The sequence below is a fragment of the Delphinapterus leucas genome, chromosome 1, assembly GCF_059928025.1.
Source record: "Delphinapterus leucas isolate spDelLeu-1000000601 "Yukka" chromosome 1, BTC_Dleu_Yukka2, whole genome shotgun sequence".
Taxonomy (NCBI): Eukaryota; Metazoa; Chordata; class Mammalia; order Artiodactyla; family Monodontidae; genus Delphinapterus; species Delphinapterus leucas.
In genome coordinates, this window is record NC_143129.1 from 101,196,754 (window position 1) to 101,207,549 (window position 10,796).

Genomic DNA, 10,796 nt, shown 5'->3' on the forward strand with positions numbered 1-10,796 from the left:
CAACTTTTGTTTAAAACTATATTTTAAAATGATTACATCCCAAGAGTCTGGAAAGAGTGTTGGATCCTTCTCAGGAGACCCGTCAGAAGTGCTCTGTGTGTCTCTTCTGATTTATCTCCTCTCACGCATCGTCACACAGAATCTTCATCTATCTGGATATTAGAAAAAGTGCCTCTGACCCACAACATATTCTTCCAAATCTATCACTTAGGCCATAAATTCTGCCCACTGATCTCAGGACTAAGGCCTCTGATGCTCAAATTCCAGATTCTTACAACTCATAAGCCAAGAACTTCACTGTTGTTGCAGAGCCATGCTCTAAAAACCTTCCCTGGAGCTAATGAATGACCATGAATAAATGTAAGAAGGTCAAGACTTCAAGGTAAGAAGAGATAGGAAGACACACATGTCAAAGGAGTTAATCCATTTACTGGAATATATTAAGCTTGTAGTTATCAGACTGTGCTCTACAGAACCCTAAGACATAATAATGATTTGATAAACATGATTTTTAAATTGCCACATTATTTGCTAATATAAACAGTGTATGTAATTTATCAGTAGAAACAGACTACACTGAAGTCTGCTTTCGTGTTGTTAGGACGAACAGTCTCTAGCCATTGAGCCACTGAAACCTCAAGAAGCAACTTGCTGGAGCCCTGTCAAGTCCTCCCAGAATCTCCAGAGCTGGTTAGAGATAGAGCTTTTCCCTGGGGAGCCATTCAGTTGGGAGCATGGAGAGGGTCATGAAAAGGGCACAGGAAGGGCCACAGAACTGTAGTCATTGTGAGAAAGCAAGAAAGTTCCACAATTTCTCAGACTTTGTTTCTTACACGTTAACGAAAAAAAGGGAATAGAGGGATTTCCCTGGCCGTTGTCCAGTGGTTTATACTCAGCACTTCTACTGCAGGCGGCGAGGGTTCAATCCCTAGTCACAGAACTAAGATCCCACATGCCACAAACCATGGCCAAAAAAAAGGGGGAGGGGATAGAAATCCTTGTTTCTCAGAGTTATTTGAGAATCAATGACCTAATATGTGCAGTAGAACATAGCACAGCACTGGACACAAAGTACTTAATGAGTGTCAGTCACCTGTGCTTGTCTTTCTTCTAACAAGTCTCCAGACCTCTTAGAAAGAAGTTTTCCAGCTCGTACTGAATCACAGCTTCCACAGAAGCTACTCTATCTATGTCCATATATGCAGGGCCATGAAAAAGGTAATTTTTGTGCTTATGTTTGATGCCCTTAAGCACATCTTTTTCCAAACAGCTTCTCCTCATCTACCCATGCCTGCTAATCTAGCAGTACTTTACAGGGTTCCAATTGCTCTGACTCTAAAACAACCTACTTTTGCTTCTGATAGCCCATAACAGGAAACATTTTTATAGAGTATAACGGAGAGGCTGGCAGCATAATGGAGACTCTAGAAGAAGACTTAAAATGCTGCAGTTATCCGTCAGTCACACAACACAGAATGTCATGCATAAGAAACAGCTGATTTATTAGCCTGATGGAGCAGGCTGTGAATATGAAATGATAGGGTGCAGCCACAGACCAGTTGTAGGAAAATGTGCAGTTGTGGGCCAACTCATGGGTGCCGTTGACAATAATGCCAGAGATCAATTCTGACCAACACATATTTATTTATCAGGAAAACTCTGAGAGATGACAAAGCACGGGAGCCAGCCAGCCCCACAGCAAAGACAACCAGTGTCCAGACTGAACTCTTTTGCCAGTTGGTAACAAATCTACTTTCTTCCGCGTGGTGATGCTACTAAATAAATAACATGAATAAAAATAAACTATTGGAAGCCTATTTCTCACATTACATTAGCGAGGAAATTCGAGGATCTGTTTCATGGCTTTAATTCAGGCATATTTCCCCCCTCATCTTTTTCTGAAACAGATAAATTTCTGTTTGTGACATTACCTATCTTAGGAATAGTTGTTTACGGCATGTGGAGAATGGGAATTGGTTAGCCAGCAAAACAAAAAGGGCAGATGACGTAAACATCGTAGGGCAGAAGTAAACGTGGGTGAGAGCTAAAAAGTTCAAAACTCCTCACCTTCTGAGCACCAATGCATTTCCTGAAAGGCAATCAAAAATGTACCACCTAGGGCTTCCCTGGTGGCGCAGTGGTTGAGAGTCCACCTGCCGATGCAAGGGACACAGGTTCGTGCCCTGGTCCTGGAAGATCCCACATGCCGCAGAGTGGCTAGGCCCGTGAGCCATGGCCGCTGAGCCTGCGCGTCCGGAGCCTGTGCTCCGCAACGGGAGAGGCCACAACAGTGAGAGGCCCGCGTACTGCAAAAAAAAAAAAAAAAAAATGCACCACCTATACTGGTTTGAGAGTAGTAATCCCCACATTCCAGCTGAATGTTAAGTACATACAAATTTCTAAAGCCTCTCATAATATTATTTTGACATTTCCTTTTCAAAATACAATACTTACATGATTTCATTTTGACCTGTATAGTGACTTTTTGATCCATAAGGATGTCACAGAATAACATACTGCTGAAATCATCAAATTACTGAGTATGTGCCTCAGACTATGTCCAGCCAAACTAAAGTTGAGCATTTCATGGGAAAAAAACCTTGCTCAATGACCTAGATATTTCCCATCTTAAAATTCTTTAAGATAGTATTTCAAGTCAATTTTTATTTCCCCGCACAATCCATGATTGTGCCATGATTTCCTATTTCACTTTGCCAGTATTCACACAACATTAGGTGTAACATTTTACAAGAACCCACCACAACCAGTTAAGCCTGACTGGCTCTATAGACAGTGACTTTACTTTCTGAACCAGAAATATTATAGGACACATGGGCTGCCAGCAGGGCAGAGCACTTTGTATCCAACCTGTATCCTTGAAACAGTCTCTCCTCCAACAAATGAGTCCTCAAAACTGCCACTGGGATTATCTTCATAAAATTGAAATCTGATCAAGCCACTCCGATGCTTTAACCCCTTTGAAATCTCTTCTTTTCTTGTAGGATAAAATCTAAACTTTTTGAGTGGGCAACAAAACTCCAGATAGCCTACCTCAAGACATCTCTCTCACCATTGCAGGTTCCATCCAGTCATTCCGAATTTCTCACCATGTCTTAACACAGCCTTTCCTAAATTCCATATCTTTGCACCTATATCCTCTCTCTGGAAATACTCTGCCCCACCACACAGACACACACACACACACACACACACACACACACACACACACACCACGAGTGCATAAGCACATGTACTTATCCTTCAAGACAAATTCTTTCCCATGTTCTCCCACGCAGTTAGCTGTTTCTAAACAACTTATCTGTGCCTCTATCAAAGCATTCACCACATTTTATATCAACTTATCTATTTATACATTCAGGTCCTCTCCTAAGCTGGAGTTCACTATAGTTTTAGATAAACTATATTAAGGAATAACTCTAAATTATAACTGCTGGATTATGGAGTCTGCTTTCTCCCCACTGTCGCTAGGTGGGTTCTATCATGATCAAGACAACCACTTGGGGGAGATGTTGTAAAGATGTTCCCAGCATAGGGTGGGTGAGGGGACAGACTAGTGAGTGACCTTTAATAACTCTAATAACGTTAATATCTGCAATAATTCTTCCAAACCTAAGATGATGAGTGCAACAACAGAAACAAGCAGCATCAAAACAGCCTAGTTGTTTAATCAATAACCAGCAGCTGTAAAACCAGGGCTTCCATCAAGTTCCACTGTGTGGGAAGGCGGCATACTTACAGCTGTTCATTAGGTTGAAACTTCACATTAGATACAGCTTGGATTGAATAGCTGTGAATTTTCTATCTCTAGAAAGCTAATCAAAAGACCATCACTCCCCTTTTTGTGGGTTACTAAACAAGTTTAGGAAGTATACCTACTGAAGAAGTAGGAGAAGTTAGAGAGGATTAATTTAGATAGGTGCTAATTCCAAAGAAGAGGAACAATAATAACAAAAAGCCTTTCTTTCCTTACACAGAAGTTCTCTTTGAATACAAATATAAACTCTAGGCAAAATGCTTTGGCCCAAATAATTAGACTCCTGCTGACATTCAGAGTCAGCGGCGGACTGATGTCATGCCAAAGGACACGCAGTCTGAGGCTTTAAAGTGGAGTTCTAGGGCTAATTAGAAAAATTACACCATGCCACATCCAGTTCTGGAGTCTGTATTTCAGCTGCAGAAGGTGATAACAGTAATGTATGGTGTCACATCTTCAGTCTCAATCTAAGACAAAGAACAAAATACTTTTAAAAGAATTCCTGAAGAACAGAAGGGGTTTCAGCCTTACTTGCCTCTTCACAAACACCTAATAAAAGAGAGAGAAAACAGGGTTACCTTCAACAAGCAAATCTTTCTCATTCTCAATTTTCATCCACCTGATTTGCAAGTTAATTTTTCCCCTCTCCTCCTGGAAGTAAACAATAAAAACCTAAGCCTCTTCTAGTCAGTTTCCAGTATAATGCAATACAGTGCCAGCTTTTGTTCCCAGAGCCTAAAACAGGCTGGGGAACCGCACATGTGCTCTCCAATGTCCATGGACGGCTGGAACTTAGAAAAGGTGCCTTCAGTTGACATAAGCTGTTTCAGCCTTGTCCGGAGTCTGAAGCCAGTTCTGTCCTGGGTGTCCCTCCTCAAACACTGGGGGTACTGATTCTATTTGGTTCTAAGCCCCAGTTTCCTACTAACTGCGACGACTTGAACTAGAATCCTGTCCTGCCTCTCCCTCCTCAGGAGGCTCCACACCACCGCAAGGATGCTAACACAGTTCTTCCAGAAGCAATCATCTAAACCAAACCTAGGTCATCAAAAAGCCATAGCCAAGAGGTAATCAAGAAAAAGAAGTTTCTAGGAGAAGAGAGGTCTCAGAAAGCATTGATCACAGACAGCATCTGATGAAAAATTTCCATTATCTCAGACAGTCAAAATTATCAAAATAACAGAGCCAGGCCGCCCTGGGAGCTCCGCCTCCGCCAGCGGGACCCAGCACGCTGCCTGGAGCGGTGCTCAGGGGGCCCAGGCCTACTGGAGGCGTGGGGGGCTGCTGCCTTCCGCCCCAAGAACCCCACGGGCCCTGCGGCGCAGTACCAGGCAGGTCACCAGGCAGTCAGATGCCCATGGCTGGCTTGCAGGTGGGACGCCCTGCCGTTTCCCCATTTGGCGCAGCTGCTCCACTTCGACCTGGCATGCCACCCACCATGATGGACCCATTCTGAAAACTCCTGCTTGTGCCCCAGGACCAGCCCCCGATGCCTGCCAGCGCCGGGGGTTAAAGAGGAGGAAGGTGGCAGATAAAGTTCTACCTCAGCGAATTTGGGAGCTTGTCCCAGAGCCTCAGGCGTGCATGGATCTCTTGGCTTTTGAGCGGAAGCTGGACCAGACCATTGCTCGAAAGCGGATGGAGATCCAGGAGGCCATCAAAAAGCCTCTGACGCAAAAACGAAAGCTGCGGATCTATATTTCTAATATGTTCAGTCCCAGCAAGGTAGAAGGTGATAGTGCAGGAACCGCAGGGACCCCCGGGGGGAAACCCCGCAGGGGACAAGGTGGCTTCCTGGGAACTCCGAGTAGAGGGAAAACTGCCGGATGATCTTAGGAAACAGAAGAGGAAGTTTTCTTCATTCTTTAAGAGCCTCGTCATTGAGCTGGACAAGGAACTGTACGGGCCTGACAACCACCTGCTGGAGTGGCACCGGATGCCCACCACCCAGGAGACAGATGGCTTCCAGGTGAAACGGCCTGGAGACCTCAACGTCAAGTGCACCCGCCTGCTCATGCTGGATCATCAGCCTCCCCAGTACAAGTCGGACCCCCGACTGGGGAGGCTGCTGGGGGTGCACACACACACGAGGGCTGCCATCATGCAGGCCCCGTGGCTCTACATCAAACACAACCAGCTGCAGGACGGCCACGAGCGGGAGTACGTCAACTGCAACCGGTACTTCCGCCAGATCTTCAGTTGTGGCCGACTGCGTTTCTCTGAGATTCCCATGAAGCTAGCCAGGTTGCTGCAGCATCCAGACCCCATTGTCGTCAACCGTGTAATTGGCTTGGACCCTAACAACCAGAAGAAGACAGGCTGTTATGACATTGATGTGGAGGTGGATGACCCACTCAAGGCCCAGATGAGCAATTTTCTGGCCTCTACCACCAATCAGCAGGAGATTGCCTCCCTTGATGTCAAAATCCATGAGACCATTGAGTTCATCAACCAGCTGAAGACCCAGAGGGATCTCACACTCAGTTTTAGCACTGACCCCCAGGACTTCATCCAGGAATGGCTCCGTTCCCAGCACCGGGACCTCAAGATTATCACTGATGTGATTGGGAATCCTGAGGAGGAGAGACAAGCTGTTTTCTACCACAAGCCCTGGGCCCAGGAACCAGTGGGGAGGCACATCATTGCCAAGGTGCAGCAGCAAAGGCAGGAACTGGAACAGGTGCTGGGAATCCGCCTGACCTAACTGCTCAGGGATCCCTTCGTTTCTTCCCAGCCCTGGAGCCACCCCTTCCTCAGCCTGGAAGGGGACCACCCTCTGGGGCACAGACATGTAGGATGTGGGGGTGAGGGGTGTCTCCTGTCACCCTCTGCTCCCCAGCTTTAGTTTCATAAGTGTAGTGATAGGATTCCTTGTTGCTTGGTCCCCAAAGCCTTACCACTTACACGTTGGCTTTAATTGGATTCACAGCAGAGGCCTCCTCTGCCCCCTGCAGGCAGGCCCAAGTAGGACCTGGAGGCTGTGCTTTGACATCATAATGGAGACCTTTCAGAACCAAAGGCCCCTGGCTTTGCTTGTTTACTGACTCCCTTGGGGCGAGTGTCAGCGCTGGCTCTGGGGAGTTTTGCAAGGAAGAGGGGCACAGCTCACCCTCTTCCTAGGCTTTCCAAACCAAAGTTCTTTGCCATTCCTACCAGCCCAGCCTTGCTGCTGTTCTTTTTTTCCTTTCCTTTGGGTATTTGCAGTATTCGTGGAGCAGGTTTTTCTATGCAGGAGCCACTTATTTTGTACAGGGGTAAGCTTGGGTTTTTCAGGGAGCCCTACTTGGTGGCTCCTTCCTTATTTTCTTTTCTCAATCTATGCAAGCGGCTCTGGCCGCCATCATCTCCTGAGAAGCCAGAGGGCTGCCACCCAAGCTCTTGGGCCCAGGGGTAATGCCTCCTAGAGGGAGGACACACTAGTTCTCTGGTGTGGCCTGAGGCATGGGTGTGTGTGGGCAGGGGGAGGTGCAGGGGAGGTGCAGGGGAGAGGTGGGGGGGGGACTATCGTTGCCCTTCGGAGCTTGGTAAGGAGGGTGGACCTAGGGCTTGGCAAGTGCCACTTCTGGCAGGTTTGGAAATTTCCAAATAAATCTTTGTTTATTGGTGGTAAAAATAAATAAATAAATAACAGAGCCATTACAAAGTTGCTCTTTCCTTATCAGTACATTTGAAGAAAATAACAGGTCTTGGTCTTAAGGTGTTCACTCAACTTACGGAGTTTAGTTCATCAGAAGCTCCACGATTTGTGTTTTCTAGTTGCCTCTTTCTGGAATCATTAAATATTTGAATATCTAGTGCTTATATATGAACCAAGTGAAAGTTATTCTGAGACAAATATTACTCAAGCCAAATTATTTTAATGTCAAGTATGTTAATAGTGGCTTTTCAAAAGTGTAAACATGGAGAGCTCAGAGAGCAAGTTTTAGCATTCCTTTATCAAATAAACAACATGGGTTTTGGCCCATTTTTTCTGCTGGAACAATAGAAATCCAAGTGATACATACAGAAAAAGCAGCAGAGGTCATAACAGCATTTGAATCTCATACTAGCCTGTTTCACTTCCTTCTCACAATTACCATTCTTCTTGTCTTTATCCTAGTGATAAAAACCAAAATAACACCTCAAAATCAGATATCGAAACCCAAGATTATTTATAGCTGTCCAATTTCTTACAACATAGTTACATTAGATTTGATCCAGTTCTGCATGACTAGGGAAATTAAGCATGAAGCACCTTCTTCAACCTACTTCTCTAGTATCTAGGATGCTTTGCAGCAATTCAACATGTGTGTGCTTTCTCTTTGGTGGAAAAAAAAAGAAAAACAAAGATAGATGGCATCACCTGAAAAGCAAAAGAAGTGAGGGCCTAAGCCTGTGGAGGCAGCTTAATCACCTGCAAGCAGTTTATCATTCAACATAATAGCACAGGGCCTTAAAAAGCCCGCTCTGACACTCTCATTTGTCCTGTGATAGAATGCTCCCTGCATGGGAATTTAATATCCCCGCTGCAATCAAACTTTGATGTGCACAGAATGTGTCTGTCATCTGTAAGCTGGAAGTCACAGTGCAACCCACTTCGCTGACCAGGACAGGGCCAGTCTGTTTCCCACAGGAAGGTTCTCAACCTCAGTTAGCACCTAAGACACAATTTTGGACACCCAAACCCCACCTCAGAATGCCCGAGACTAGGGCCTGGGCATTTTTTTCAAAGCTACACAGTGATTCTGTCACAGAGCTGCATTGAGAATCACAGGGATGCAGTGTTGACCTTTCAGTGTCGTTGCTGGTGCATTGTTTTAAAATTCAGTCCAGGGACTGGGTGTATACTGCCTTCCAGAAAATGAAGGCAGCCTCTTTTGTGGAGGCTACATAATAGTTTTCCCTGGGGGTGATCAGCCCCCCGGGGAAACTCTGTGATGGAGCGTAAATCTCCCTTTTCATACAAACAAGCCAATCTCCTGGCTGTTCTGCTCCTCATTAGCCTGGGACAAAATCTCTTGTTCCAGGCAAAGTAGGTGTTATTATCATCATTTTATAAATAAAGAAATGGAAACCCTGAGAGGTAGAATGACTTGCCTACTTTCATACTACAGACTAAAAAGTGACTGGTTCAAAACGAGGATTAAGATTTTCTACCTCTAAGCTTTTTTCTGATTTTAAAATGTATTTTCTATTGTGTTAGGTTCACATGCAAATAAAATCTCAGGGTTAGGAAAGCAGGATGTCCTCTTTAAAAAAATAAAAAGCAGTTTATTTTAGAAAAGTGTTCTCAAAATGTGGTTTCTGAATGAGCAGCTTGAGAATCACTTAGGGATTTGTTAGAAATGCAAATTCTCATCCCACACCCTAGACCCAGAAAATGAGAACCTCTGGGTGTGGGCTAGCTCTCCAGGCAATTCTGAAATTTTAAGAACCACTGTTTTAGACAAAAGCCAAACTATAAACACTTTCCCCCAAATTTTGTTGAAATAGAATCTCAAAAATATTTTTTTAAAAACTCAAAGGTAAAGTCAGAGAAGTAATAGTTTTTGGAGAAGTAAATCAGCTTGGTTGCCAGAGGTGGAGTCTTCTTGGCTGGAAAATAATCATTAGACAATTGTGGGAAATCATCCCCAAATATTTTTCTCTCTTGAGAAGACATTTAAGTAAAAGTTAAGGCCAACAGGCAGAAACAGTTTAAAGGAAATATGTTGAGTAAAGAAAGAGAATTCTCTGGCAAGGAAGGTACTAGGGCTTAATTAGGTCCTCAAACTAGCAGAAAAAATGAAAAAAGACCCTTAGGAGAGAGGTGGACAGGGTTACCAAATCTGTTTTCCTTTCCACAAATCTGTTTTCCTTTCCACTTGAGTACACAGCCCAGACTCCCTGGTAGTAGAGTGTGGCCCCAGGACTGAGTTCTGACTCCTGGAATATGAGTAGAAGGGGTGGACGCTACTTCCAGCCCAGCCCATTAAAATAAAAAATCTCTGTCGGGCTTCCCTGGTGGCGCAGTGGTTGAGAGTCCGCCTGCCGATGCAGGGGACGTGGGTTCGTGCCCCGGTCCAGGAAGATCCCACATGCCGCGGAGCAGCTAGGCCCGTGAGCCATGGCCGCTGAGCCTACACGTCCGGAGCCTGTGCTCCGCAACGGGAGAGGCCACAACAGTGAGAGGCCCACGTACCACAAAAATAAATAAATAAATAAATAAATAAATAAAATCTCTGTCATGATGCTCACTCTTCTTTCTTCTCACATTGGCCTACTGGAAGCAGAGGATTCAGCAGAAACCTCCATGGCTTTAAGGGACAGTAGATCCACAAGCTAGAAGGACCCAGAGTTCATAAATCACCCTGGGGAATGCCACTACCACACACCTACACAAAAACACTATATGAATGAGACAAATTCCCACTGGGCTAAGCCAGTGAAGTCTGGGGTTTGTTACAGACAGCATCTACCATGTGTAATCTAAGTCTTTGCGAGAGTGACTAAAATAAATGCATTTTTAGTCAAAGCAGCAATGTTTCATGCCGAGTTCTGATGCCTGCACCTCAAATGGCTATAGAGCAGTAGCTACAGAATTCCCTTTAGATCAAAAAGTGCCCCTGTAAGTAGCAACCAAGCACACCTGCACCTTGTGTTCTCTGTGAGCCCTCCCAGATAACACAGGGTCTCACTGCTCCTCTTCACCAGATTGCCCCTTCTGGAATTTGCCATTATATCCACATGATGTTTAGAAGACAGAAAGGTGATCTATTTAGGGTCTATATTTTAAGTCTAACACTAATAATTGACCACAAACATCATTCATGATGAGTGTGTTTTCAGAAATCTCTACTTCTCTCCTCAGTCCCACCTTTTGTTATGACATCCCCATTTTCCCTTAATGCCCTATTATCTATCTTCCTTGAAGATGGCATACCTCTTGTTCAATATTCATTCATTGCTTAAAAAATTATTTGTCCAGTGGGGGAAATAGACAAGTCATCTTTTCAGTCTATACACAGCTCCTGACATGGATGAGTCTTCCATCACACAAGTC

The 10,796-nt window shown here is 44.7% G+C and overlaps 1 pseudogene; it reads left to right on the forward strand.

The window, feature by feature from the left end:
* The first annotated feature begins 5,111 nt into the window (after positions 1-5,111).
* On the forward strand, positions 5,112-6,516 carry LOC111179898 (SWI/SNF-related matrix-associated actin-dependent regulator of chromatin subfamily D member 2 pseudogene; annotated as a pseudogene).
* The last annotated feature ends 4,280 nt before the right edge of the window (positions 6,517-10,796 follow it).